This window comes from Cucurbita moschata, unplaced genomic scaffold (assembly GCF_002738365.1).
Source record: "Cucurbita moschata cultivar Rifu unplaced genomic scaffold, Cmos_1.0 Cmo_Scf00105, whole genome shotgun sequence".
Classification (NCBI taxonomy): domain Eukaryota; kingdom Viridiplantae; phylum Streptophyta; class Magnoliopsida; order Cucurbitales; family Cucurbitaceae; genus Cucurbita; species Cucurbita moschata.
Window position 1 is genome coordinate 115,219 of NW_019268621.1, and position 13,397 is coordinate 128,615.

Here is a 13,397-nt window from a genome sequence, read left to right on the forward strand (position 1 = left end):
TGGACATGGAGTGTAATATTCATATCTTGTTCATATCCTTAGGCTAGCAAATCTTACCATAATTTGATGAGCTAACCTTAGGATAATGCATACCGGTAACACTGCATATTCATGACATGCTTAGAATCAATAATCCTAAAGTAAATATATCTTATTCGTGTAACAAATCATTCTCATGAGCTGAGTCAATAATGACATTATATTTGTTACAACTCTTTTGTTCATGGAACCTCTTGAATTCTTTTAAGTTAATCATGGAAGTCATCTTTCATATTTTATTGCTAGAGTCTTCGGTCATGCAACGACCTTAGATTTCTACTAACTTATAGTCGCAACCGTTACCATAGTCTAGTTCTTATGTGAAACTGAACATTTAAAACTTCATCTTAAAACACTGTCATGGACTTATATGTCCGAAAAGCATCTTTCAAACAATATAAAAAAATAATAATAAATGAAGTAAAACATTAAAAGTAAAAACACTATGTACTAACCTAAACTAAGAAAATAATACCACTATCTCATGCACGTCTCATGTAATCTACTTGCGATGTTGTCGTCAGCCGTGCAGGGGTGCCTTGCCTTGCCTTTACTTTAAATAGAAGTAACACACGGCTTGAGTATTTTAAGAAATACTCAATAAGTGACCCCACTATTGAGGTCCGAGAATACAAACACATGCAACTCATGATCTAGAGACCTATCGTTAAAACCACATAGGGCTGGCCTCCAATCTAGACAAGTTGGATGTGTAGTACTTCCCTACACACGAACCGCACATGCGAGTGTGGATCCCGATTTGCACCTCCCCTGGACCCACCATAGTCAAGCTAGTTGTCCGTAGGTCAGCATACCCCTAAGTGTCACGTGGGTTATGATGATGATCATCATCATCGTGTAGGCGCCTGTACTCATCATTGGAGAAGTAACCCAATGAATGTACACACAAAATGCTTGAGATTTCTATAATTTTAATCTTTAAATCATTCTTATGACACAACCCTATATATCATTCACACATTACTCTAGATAACATGCATGCTTTGACCTTCTTAAACTCTACAGAACATAGTAACAAACATGTAACGACCCGGGAAAGAAAGAAAAAAAAATATTATAATAAATAAATAAATAAAGGAAAACGAGAAAACGAGAAAAAAAAAACAAAAACTCAGTCGCCGGAAAACCCGTGAGTTTTCCGGCGACCGCCGAGTTTCGCGGAACCCACGCGAAATGACGGCCACAGCACGCCCAGCCCTCAACCCACGACACCCAGCACCATCAGGATACATGCAAAGAGAGAAAAGACAGAAACTACGAGAGAGAGAGATTTCAGAAAAAAAATCGGCGAGTGTCCAGTTTCTCCGACGAACCCTCAAACCACCCTCAAACCGAAACCAAATGACCTGTTACCACCACGAGAAGGGTCCCTAACGAAAGCACGATAACTCAAGGTGCGTTCTGTGCTTCTTCATAAACACCGTTGTCGGTAACCGAGGTCGAAAAATTGGGTTTTTCCTAATCGTTCCTAGATCTGTGATTTTAGGAACCTTTAGGCCGCAAGACTTCCAGAAAAGAAAGAAGGACGACAAATAAAGAGGAAGAGGAAGAGAGAGGACCGAAATCGGCAACGGAAACGCCGCGGGAAGGAGAGAGAGAAAGCTCGCAAAAAATCGACCGAAGTCGGGTAAGGAAGACGAGACCCACGGATCCGGATCAACCCGAACCCAGAACCCGAGAGGGTCAGCCCATTCTTTCCTCGGCCTCTGTCTTCGGTCCAGCCCAACTACAGCGGCCCAAACCTCAAATCAGCCCAGAAGTTACGGTTCAATTGAACCAACTCAAGACCAAACCCACGGTCCAATCGAGCCGCCCTGCAACCCAAAAAAAAAAAACTTTCGACCCAGCCCAATAAGCCGAGGCCCAACTGTAGTCTTGGCCCATTAGCCCCCGCAGCTCGCGACCCGGACCACGACCCGAACCGGACTGCGATCTGCGCTTCGACCTGACGTGGCTCGCTCTGCTACTGCCACGTGTCACATAGCGGCGCAGGCGGTCCCTCGGCTCGGCTTGGCGCAAATGGCTCGGGCTCCCTCCGGCGACGCTTCAGCGGCTCCTCCGGCGGCTTCCAGCGACTGTTCGGCTCGACTCACCTGTTTTCAGACCGGTTTCCATTGTTTCGACCCTCCCGGATCTGTTTTCGGCCCCGATTAAGGTATTCGAGGCCGTTTTAGAGCCGTATTTCACATTTATTAAATTATAGGTAAATTAATTGTGAAATACTAACGAAAAGTGGTGAACGGTGTGATAGAAAACAAACCCCGATGACGTAGGAAGCAGCTCTCATGGAACAGGAGCTTACGTTTAGCTATTTAGGGAGTACTTCGGCCAAGGCCAACCAAGTAAGTGGCCTTACTATAGGATAGGCTAAATAAATTGTATGAGTTATGATGATGTGTGGATTATGATGCTCGATGATATGTGCAGTATATATATATTTTGTTGAGTGACGCTTGATATGTTTGACGCACGTTGTGGCATTATGATGAGCATGATGATTGCATGATTTTTACCTTAATATGATGATGTTTTCCATATTGAGCATGCTAGATGATGATGAGTGCCATTTTGCATCATGTCGCTAGATCGACATAGGACACAACCCTAAGAGCATGAAAATGATATTAATATAAATATCCACGAGTATGCGTTACCTAGAGTAACAAAGAGATGAGACTAGAGGGTTGTGTCAGAAGAGACATTACGATGGATTTTGAGGGACCTCATGTATTTTGTATGTTCATAAGCATAGGGCTACTTCCCCTAGAGATGATGAGTGCGGACGCGCACCTTATGATGAGCGCGAATGCGCACAATGCGAAAGCACACAGATGAGGATGTTCATGAGGCGCATGACACTATGGGGTTCCGCTGACCTCCGGACGTTACTACAGATTAGCTTGACCAGAGGGTCCAGGGGGTGTGCGAGCGCCCTGGGGACTCACACTCGCACGTGTGAGTCGTGTGTAGGGAAGTACTACACATCCAATTTGTCCGAGACTAGAGGCCACCCCTAAGATGATTAGAGATAGATCTCTATTCATGATTACATGTGTTTGCATTAGCATGGTCCTATAGTGGGGTCACTTACTGAGTATTTCTGAAATACTCAGGCCGTGTGCCATATTTGTTTTTCAGGTAAAGGCAAGGCTCCCATGTACGGTTGATGGTGGCATCATGATCAGAGACTGTGACGCGTGCATAGGATAGTTGCATATTTAAAATTCCTAGTCTTGGTTAGGATAAGGCGTATGCATTTCATTCATTTATATTAATTAATTTGTAATCATTTTATTTTATCTTTTGAACTCCAGCACGATGTTTGAAACACGTAAGTCCGACAGTGTTTTCCAATGTTTAAATGTATTCTGAAGTTTTAAGTTTTTCCGCTAATAAAGATGAGCATTCTTAGATTTTTATTCTGCATTAAAGATGAGCATGAGACGTTAGTGGTGACTCTAGATATGTGGAAATTTAGGGTCGTTACAAAACATGAGTTATTCGTAGTGTATTCTTTAGATTATTTTAGAAGAATCTTAGATCTTGAGTAAGAGTTACTTGAGGTACTTCTTTCAACGTTTCTTAGGCCCTTACTTGGTTTAGGTTCCAAACTTACTCTATTCAACATGAAGTCTTGAATATATTTGTGAAGGGAATGAACTCTTCATCCACGTAGCGGAAGCATTGGAAACCGTTTTGATTTTATTAAAAATTAAAAGAAAAGCAATAAATACGAGAGAGAACTCTACCTTTTTAGAAACCCTAGCTTAGAAGACTCCTTGAAGTATTCCTACCATGCAAAGGTTCTTGAACATTCCACAAGATCTTCCTCAAAGGTTTTTCAACATTCCACGAGATCTTCCTTGCTATGACTCGAACACAAGGTCGCTTGTGGGAGCCTCTTAACCACAAGATCTTCCTCAAAGATTTTTCAACATTCCACGAGATCTAGAAGTATTCCTACCATACAAAGGTTCTTCAACATTCTACAAGAACTTCCTCAAAGGTTTTTCAACATTCCACGAGATATTCCTTGCTATGACTTGAACACAAGGTCAAGGCTGGTGGGTGCCTCTTCAAAGAAAATCCCAAAGGGATTGGAGAAGAAGAGTTTCAAAAATTCTCTCGATATGTAATTTCATTCTCTAGAAAAAGTGAGAGAGATTCATATATTTTTGTCTCAATCTCGAGGATCCTATCTATAGGGACTCTTGGAGAATATTTGCATATTTAATATATTACGATATAATACCTTATACAAATCATATTTAGATATCAAAAAATATCCTAATATATATTTAACTGATTTGAATCTCATTCAAAATTCAAATATATTTTTATTTAATACATCAAAATACATTAATTGATTTAATATTTAATTGTATCAAATACAATAAATATATTTTTTTCTTTAATATATTAAATATATTAAATATATTAAACATTAATTTGAACCTATTGATATATTTTTCTCCATTTATATTTAACCTATCTAATATTTTAAATATTAATTTGAATACTTCAAATTAAATATATTTTCTCTACTTATTTAATATATCTGATATATTAAATATTAATTTGATATTTCAAACTAAATTTATTTTCTACTTTATATTTAATATATCTAATATATTAAATATCAATTTAAACACTTCAAATTTTCTTTCAAATAAATTGAACCTTTTAGCGTTACTATGAGCTAGCAAGGGGATAACATGGACCTACAAATTATGATACAAAATTAATTAATTAAACTATTTAATTAATCAATTTTCATTCCTTAACTATAAGTCACTCCACTATAGACCTAGGGTTGCACTCTTATGCATTGTAGGACAAGTTATGTCCATTGATATAATCATTACAAGCAAGTCGATCCTTCACGAGTTGTTCATAATTACAGTTGGGTCAAAAGTTCGTTTTATCCCTGTAATTACATCTTTCACCTTAAATACCACTGATTCTCTAATGAACAATTTGTTTATGATCCAATCATAAACCAAGTCTCTCTCGGGCCAATGAGAGGGTGGGGCCCCATTGTTCAAGTTCCGAAATCAGTACTTAAGAGAAACTCATCTACTTTCCTTATATTGAAAGAAGTTGTAACCACTCGAAATTTTCTACTTAATTTAAGGTCGCTACTGTATACATACCATAAACATTGAATGCGGAAGACTTCATTTAAATTCCATAAAACATAACCTTTATCTTAAAACACAGTCATGGACTTACGTGTTTCGAAAACATCTTTAAAACAACACAACAAAAGACCTGAAGTAAAATAAATAAGCGTTTAAGTTTAAAACATCCTATTCTATCCTAAGTCTAAGAAAATAAATACCACTATCCTATGCATGTGTCATGATCTCGAGTTGCGATGCCGTCGTCAGCCGTACAGGAATGCCTTGCCTTAACCTGAAAAATGTAGTAGCACATGGCTTGAGTATTTAAAGAAATACTCAGTAAGTGACCCCACTATTGGGGTTAAATGGAACAATCACATGCAATGAAATGATGGGACCTATCTTTCGTTTCATTTCGTTTCGTTTCGTTTTCCCTACGGTGTAATCCTAACAAGTAATCGTGGACGGGTACCATATACTCTACACGCAGCCCATACGTGCGAGTATGGGCTCACCAGCTAGTTTGCACACCGCTGGGCCACTATCCCTAGCCGGTGGGCATGCTCTGGGGGCCCACGGGACCCGTTAAAACTAAAACCGTCACGGCAGCACTATGCAGGCATAACGATCGTTGTCCTGCCATTTGGATGTACGCGTCCGTACCCTCGTGATGGGATAGGGGTATCCCCCCAAATGCATGATCACACAATATGCATGAGGTCCCACTAGTCCTACAGTCATCATTTAATGAACATAACCCCGTGTCACGTTTTCATGCTTACATGTCATTCTCATTCTCATTCTCATTTCGTTACGCGTATCATACATATTCCTAGCGGGGTTATGTATCGTGCAATTTACCGTATTTCATGTCATACAATTCATTCAGTTACATTCCAATACCCATACAACAAGCCATAATCGTACAAGGGCCACACATCGTCACATGCATTCATATCACATCAACTAAGCAGCATAAATAACATACATTCACGTTCACATGATTTCGTACTTAAGCACAATAATCTAGCATACAATGTATCATATCATAACCAAGTCATAACGTAAACACATCATAGTCATATCGTTCTTTAACTTACCATAGCCTTAACGTTCTTATACGTATCACAGACATATCATTACGTGACGTACCTTGGTCATATTGTCACAAGAACGTACCCTAACGCTATCGTTCTATCAATCTATCACAAACCTATCCCTTTCTACCCATAACCTAACCGTATTCTTTCATCAATTTCTCCTATCCATAGCACTCCAGTATGTAACCTAACTCTAACGTTTCATGAACGTATCTTACTCCTATCGTTACATTTCGTTTTGTGCATCCTTCTCGTACCCTATCTTAAACATATCCTTGAGCACATCGTACCATAATTATTATCATAAAAACTACATATTATAACATAACATAACATAACATAACATATAGGAAGCATATCGATCCACAGACAATTCACACATATCAATATATATGACACGTACAGAACCATAGGGCACGTGTCAACATCAAATATAACCATGTCGATAGTAAAGTCACTTACCTGGTTAGCTTAAGTCGTTGTCACGAATATGTCCTTAATGAAAGTTCGATTTCGTCCTTTGAAATCCAAGTCAACCTACGTGAGCTCGTGACATCAGTTTCAAGTTTGAGCTCTATAAAATTATTTCTCTCAATGTTAAAATTCTGATATTTACGGTTAGACAAAATTTAATGGAATTCCATGCCCTCTCATATTTCCTGTTTTATTTTTAAATTATATTCAACAAATCTTTCTCTCATATTTCCTGTTTTATTTTTAAATTATATTCAACAAATCTTTCCTCAATCTTCTCTCTTCCTCCGTAATTATTTTCACTTCGGCAATTTTATTAATCTATTCCTACTCCCAAATCTTCCCTTTTTATTTTTATTATTTTTTTTTCTTTTCTTTTCCGTTAACCGTGTTATGGATTTAGTCTCTATTTCATTTTTTCTTATTTCCTTTGTCTTACTTCTGATTTAGTTAACAATTATATTCTTAGCTTTTAATTTAATCCATTTATTTGGTTAGATTCTTTTCCTATAATTCATATAAAATTATTGACCAACCTAAATCTTTGCAACAATTCAGTAGATCTAAAATATAATTGGTTGTGATTTCCTAAACTCGAATTCTTTTCATTTAATCTCTAATTCAAAACTAAATAATTGTAACCAAATTAATACTATTTAATAAAATAGAAGAAGATTTAACATAGGACTACTGACCTCTTTAAATGACATATCTCCTCCTGCGGAACTAAATTTGCTTACACCTTTTGTTTTTTTTTTTTTTCTATTTGTTTTTGTAGAAAAGAAGAAATTTTGTGTAAATCTACCGTTGTTTTTACAGAAAATGAATTTCCTTATTTGTTGCCACATTTATTTTTAGGGAAGGAGTGGTGAGAGATTGAAGGAAGGAGGAGGGATCGGTTACCAAATGTTTTTCTTCTTTTAATTTTTGTTTATTTATTTATTATTTTATTATTATTATTATGATTATGATTATTATTATTATTACTATTTTATTTTATTTTTCCGGTTGTTACATTATATACCTCTAAAAAAACTTTCATCCTCAAAAGTGCTTTAATCTCGAAATAACTCGAGCTTTTGTTCTGAGAGTTCTTTGTTAAGTCTTGAGGCAGAACTGAGGAAGAATTCTTAGCAAACACGCCCTCTCATTTGTATGGATCATAAATGTAACGCCCCTAATTTTCTTTAACCTAATTAGTGACGTCACCCATGCATACTTATCTCATTAAGCCGAAGCTCATCATGAATAACCTTGAAATAGTCTTTCATAAAAATTCATGAATCCAAAACAAAACCTAAACTCCGAAAATGAACCTTCAATACTGAATTCAAAGTAAATCCAAATAAAACGATACTCAATCCTATAACTTAAAACAATCTAATAAAAGTAAACTCCTAAAAATATCACGTCTCCAACTTCCATGGTGGCCTCAGCTCACCGTCAACCGTACATTGGCGCCTTGCCTTTACCTGAAAAATGTAGGTAGCACGTGGCTTGAGTATTTTATGAAATACTCAGTAAGTCACCCCACTGTTGGGGTTAGGAATGCAAACACATGCAACATATGAGCGGGACCTAACTTTTCATAAACTTTTCATAGCCTTGGGCGCTTTTCTATTCCGGGTAGGGTTGGATGTGTGGTACTCCTTCACACATGGCCCATGTACGTGTACATGAACCCACCAGGCGGGCTCTTATACGTACCCCCTGGGCCTGACTTGGTCGGGCACAACATGTTACACGTAGCCGGACACCACAGAATAGAAAAGGGCCCGCATGATATCATGGCGAACATAAATATCGTATTTCATTCTTTCGTATCATAAAGGGGAAGAATCCCGATGCACGTGACATACATATATGCATGAGGTCCCTTAACATATCTAACATGGCATTACATAAGCAGTGCTAACATCGCATTTACGTTTCTTACATCACATGGCATCTCACATGACTTTACATGGCATATTACATAAACACTCCAGTTGCATAAACATCTCATGACATGACTCGATAATTCTACGTGTATCTATGACATCAATCAACATATTCATGGCATATAATACTAACATCTCATTCATGACATAACATAAACAGTCAACAGTTAACACAAGTTCATACTTCACATAACATACACAATCTACGGTCGACAAAATCTATACATCATATAATCATATCACATAAAATATGGTGCATGCAGGGGCCACAGGGCACGCACCATCATACAACACGTAGAAAGCTAACTCCAACAGTAAGGTCACTTACCTCGATGGTCTTCGTTGAAGTCACTCACGACGAGCTAATCCCAGTGGTTAAATATGTCCTATGATAACCACATAAAAATTTAGAACCTTTCATAAGGTACCCTAGCTAAACCTCATGCTATTTATCAAAATAAACCCTCGACCAAATCTGTCTTTAACGTTTAGGAGCCATACTGACCTCGGATGGTAAAACTAAGGGCAGAAACGGCTTCGGAAGGGCCAAAAACCTTGGAATCGATATATTATAGGGATATCGATTCACCAAGCTGAGCTGCCGAGCCGACCTATTAAGCCGCCGAGCTGAGCTGCGGGATTTGACGGAGCCGAGCCGCCGTACACGTCAAGCCGAGCCGAGAGCACGCGTGCGGAGCCGAGACCAAGGCTGCAGCGCGCGTCCGCGTTGGGCCGAAACGCACAGAGCCCGCGTTCGTCCCGTGGGCTGGTCCAGAGGCCGAACGTGAACCCGACCCGTTTTCCTTCGTCTTCCTTACCCGAAATCTCACGAAAACCCTAATCGTCGCTGCGCCGCCAACGGCGACGTCACAACCCCGATTCCGACGATGCGGAGACACCCCCCGCCTATTCCGACCGATGCGCAACGATATTCAACACCGATAGCCTCGGTTGCTACTCCCTCCGGCCACTCACCGAAGAAAATCCAGCGAACCACCTCACACGTTTTTCCTGGCTAACCCTCTCGATTTTTCCTGACACCCTCGAAAACCCTAAAAGTTTGGAGAGCAAAAGTTGTTTCCAAGGAAGGAGGAGAGTTGTGTATGGGAATATAAAGGTCTTTATGACTTTTCCATTAAGACAGTAATTTCCTTGCTAGAAATCATATCTTTTCTGGCCACAATAAATGTAGCATAATATCTTTTCGTTTTGGCAGCAAAAATAAAATCTTAGCATAAAATCTAAAATAAATAAAACAAAATTTCGAATCCTTACAATAAACATTTCTTTACATGCATATATCCTTCCTAAAGTCTTTCATAAATTCTTAACAAGTATAAGTCTTTCGTAACCATCTAGCTGTAAAGAATAAAAATCATGAAAATGGTGGAAAAGTTTTATAGATACTATACAAAGGGAGGTGTGAAGTGAGCAGCACATCGTACCGCTTTCCAAGATCCTTCTACATCTTTGGAGATCATACTATTTCATTGTAACTAGATGTTCCAAATGATATAAAAGAATGTTGCATAGATAAGTTTACCTCTATTTTGAAAGGGTTTTACAATGCAACATCTCATCAAGTTCTTGACAACTTTGCTGGGAGCCAAACTCATACCAAAATTTTTGAATAATCTCTCATAAACCTTGGTAGCAAAGAGATATCTCCATGAAACGTGATCATTGTCTTCTAACCAACGTCTTTGGCAAGAAACATACAGTGAGTTTCAAAAACTAAGGATGAAGATCGCTTGAAAAAAACCATTGTATTACTCCTCCTCAAAGAACCAACTTGCAATAATCTTATGACAAAGTCTTTAGAAAATATATTAATTAGCGCCAACATTCATCTGCTCATTTTATTAACATTTTGTTTATTTGAAGTGCATTGTCACTCATGCCTTTCATATTTGCTGTATTTCCAATTCCATAATATATAAGTTTACTAAGGTTCGATTTCGCATTAAAATATCAGTGAGAATACTATTACCCTTATATTTATTTCCTGATGACATTGGTTGTCATCAATTGTCGGGGAGAAAATTGCTATCCTTGTACCTTTTCCTCTTGATTCATATCCCAAAGTTGTCCTAATCTCCTTGAGATCTTCCATACTCATCGTTAATATCATATGAGTCTCATATAAATTTTCACAGTATTTTGAGTCTTTCAAGGTCTTAAAAACATCTTAGAATTCTCATAAGGGTATTTTGGTCATTTACCACCCCAAATCTTCGTTTAATTTCTCAGCATATTCCAATGGCCTTGTAACTTTGTATAATCCTTTCATATCATGACATAAGACTCCTCTTCAACTTGAATGCTATTGAGAGATCACTTTGGTCATAAACCAATGGTACATAATTATAGGGGCATTTTAGTTATTTTTCACATACCTTGGTTTAGCCTTATCATATTCTAATGATCACCAAAATTCCATAAATAACCTTATCGCGTCATCTTGATTCTTCTCGTAAATTTCATAAGCAACAGAACTCTGGCTCAGACGCTTCATTGACATCAATGTTCGTGTGGACACTAAAGTGGGCAAACTTACTCAATTTAATCTCAAGACCCTCATTTTTTTTTTCTTTCATGATGATTTCATCAACTGATCTCTCTAGTTTTACTAGTTTCCGACACTACATTGTTCTCCCAGTCAAATTCTCTAAACTTTGGTAAAAGTTCAATAATTGACCTCTTTGCCCATACATCCTCACAATTTTATTTTTAACAATTGTCCTCTGACCTCATAGGAGGGTACCACAACTCTTTTTTTTTTTTCTTTTTTCCTTTTTTTTTTCCAACTACCTCATAATACCAAGAAGGAGGCTTAGCAAAATTCTAAAAATTGGTATTACATGAGCATGATAGATATCCTCAAATGCCATTAACTTGGGATACATAAAAAAGAATCCAACTTAAAATTACAGTCTTGATACCTTAACTATGGTAATACATTTTAACCAGATTGACTTTGCTAGGCATATTGAATCGACTAAAAGAGTCATTCTTATCCATATAAATTAAATGAAAAACCCTCCCAGGCAGGAGTTCATAACTCACTCAGGATTAAGATCGAGTTGCATATGATCATCATGTGAGATATTAATCTTCTCAATTAACGGATTTATAAAGAGAGATTAAATATTTCTTGGTCCAGTCTTATACAAACTCATTGTATAGGATACCCCCACTTACATATCTTCACATGAATGATTTGGATCAAATCATATCATTCTCATCCATATAAATTAAAGGACAAGCCCTCCCAGGCAGGAGTTCCTAACTCACTCAGGATTAAGATCGAGTCGCATATGATCATCATGTGAAATATTAATCTTCTCAATTAATGGATTCATAAAGAGGGATTAAATATTTCTTGGTCCAGTCTTATATAAACTCATTGTATAGGATACCCCACTTACATGTCTTCACATGAATTATTTGGATCAAATCATTTGTAACAATTACAAAGTGGGTCATATCAACCGTGTTACCAGGATAAGGCACCCAACCTTATCCATATACTATAGACTATTTAGATTATTACTTGAACACGATCCTTTTGTATGTCAACCACATATTGTTCAAGATTACATTAATAACCTTGAATTTTCGTACCATAAATAACAATTAAATTACAAATAAAATAATAAAATAATAAAATTATAGTTAAAAACTAAATAATTAATTACGAGGCTTTGGGCATAATCCCAACAATCGGTATGTTCTTAGGAATAAGTCTTATAATAAGTAGTACGTCATTTGGAGAGTGTTTAGACCTTAAAATACTTTAAAAGGCCTCGGGGACATTTTGGTCATTACATATTTGGGATTTAAGAAGTAGTAGGTAAATTTAGATGGTATCCATAAAGATTTTCATAGAATGTCTAATTTAATGATGTATTATTTGACATTCATTCTCTAAATTGAAGCCCCTTCACTCAAAACTATATAAGGAAAGTTTTTCATAAACTAAACTAGTATAGTTGAACATAAATAGTTAAATAAATTGTTTTTCATAAACTAAACATATTTAAGGATTAAAACATATGCTTAACATTTCAAAGTAATTTTTGGAAAATATTAAAACATAAATGGTTAAATAAATTGTTTTTAAATAATGAGGACTAAAACATATGCTTAACATTTCAAAGTAATCTTTTGGAAAATAAAATGGTCATGTTGATAGCCAAATTAATAAATAACTAATAACATTTTTAACATTTTTACTAAAATGTGAAAAACTAAATGAAAACGCCCACCGTGGGGCTCGAACCCACGACCACAAGGTTAAGAGCCTTGCGCTCTACCAACTGAGCTAGACGGGCTTTACTCCAAATTTTAACGAACTTTTTTTTAATTGTATATAAACTTATAACAATTTCCATTATAGCTGAGGTTGAAAGAATACTACGAAAAAACTTAATCCATGCATAATAATCAAGCATGAATTGCAAGTTGCCCATGTTCAAGTTAAAATCAGAGATTCTCCAAATGTTGCAAACATTTGAGAAATTTCATGGGTTCCTAAGGGATCCTCATTTACACTTCAAATCATATGTAATCATATGTAGGTGCAAGTGACTCGTCCATATTTCAAGGAGTCAATCAGGAATGGATCAGATTAAGTCTATTTTCCTACTCATTAAGGGACGCCACAAACTCTTGGTTAAAGACTCTGCCTCTGGGAACAA

At 36.9% G+C, this 13,397-nt stretch overlaps 1 non-coding gene across 1 annotated transcript; it reads right to left on the reverse strand.

Annotated features, from left to right (window-relative positions):
* Positions 1 to 12,958: 12,958 nt before the first annotated feature.
* Positions 12,959 to 13,031, reverse strand: TRNAK-CUU. The gene has a single exon. It is a non-coding gene; the product is annotated as a tRNA-Lys (tRNA).
* Between the last annotated feature and the right edge of the window lie 366 nt (positions 13,032 to 13,397).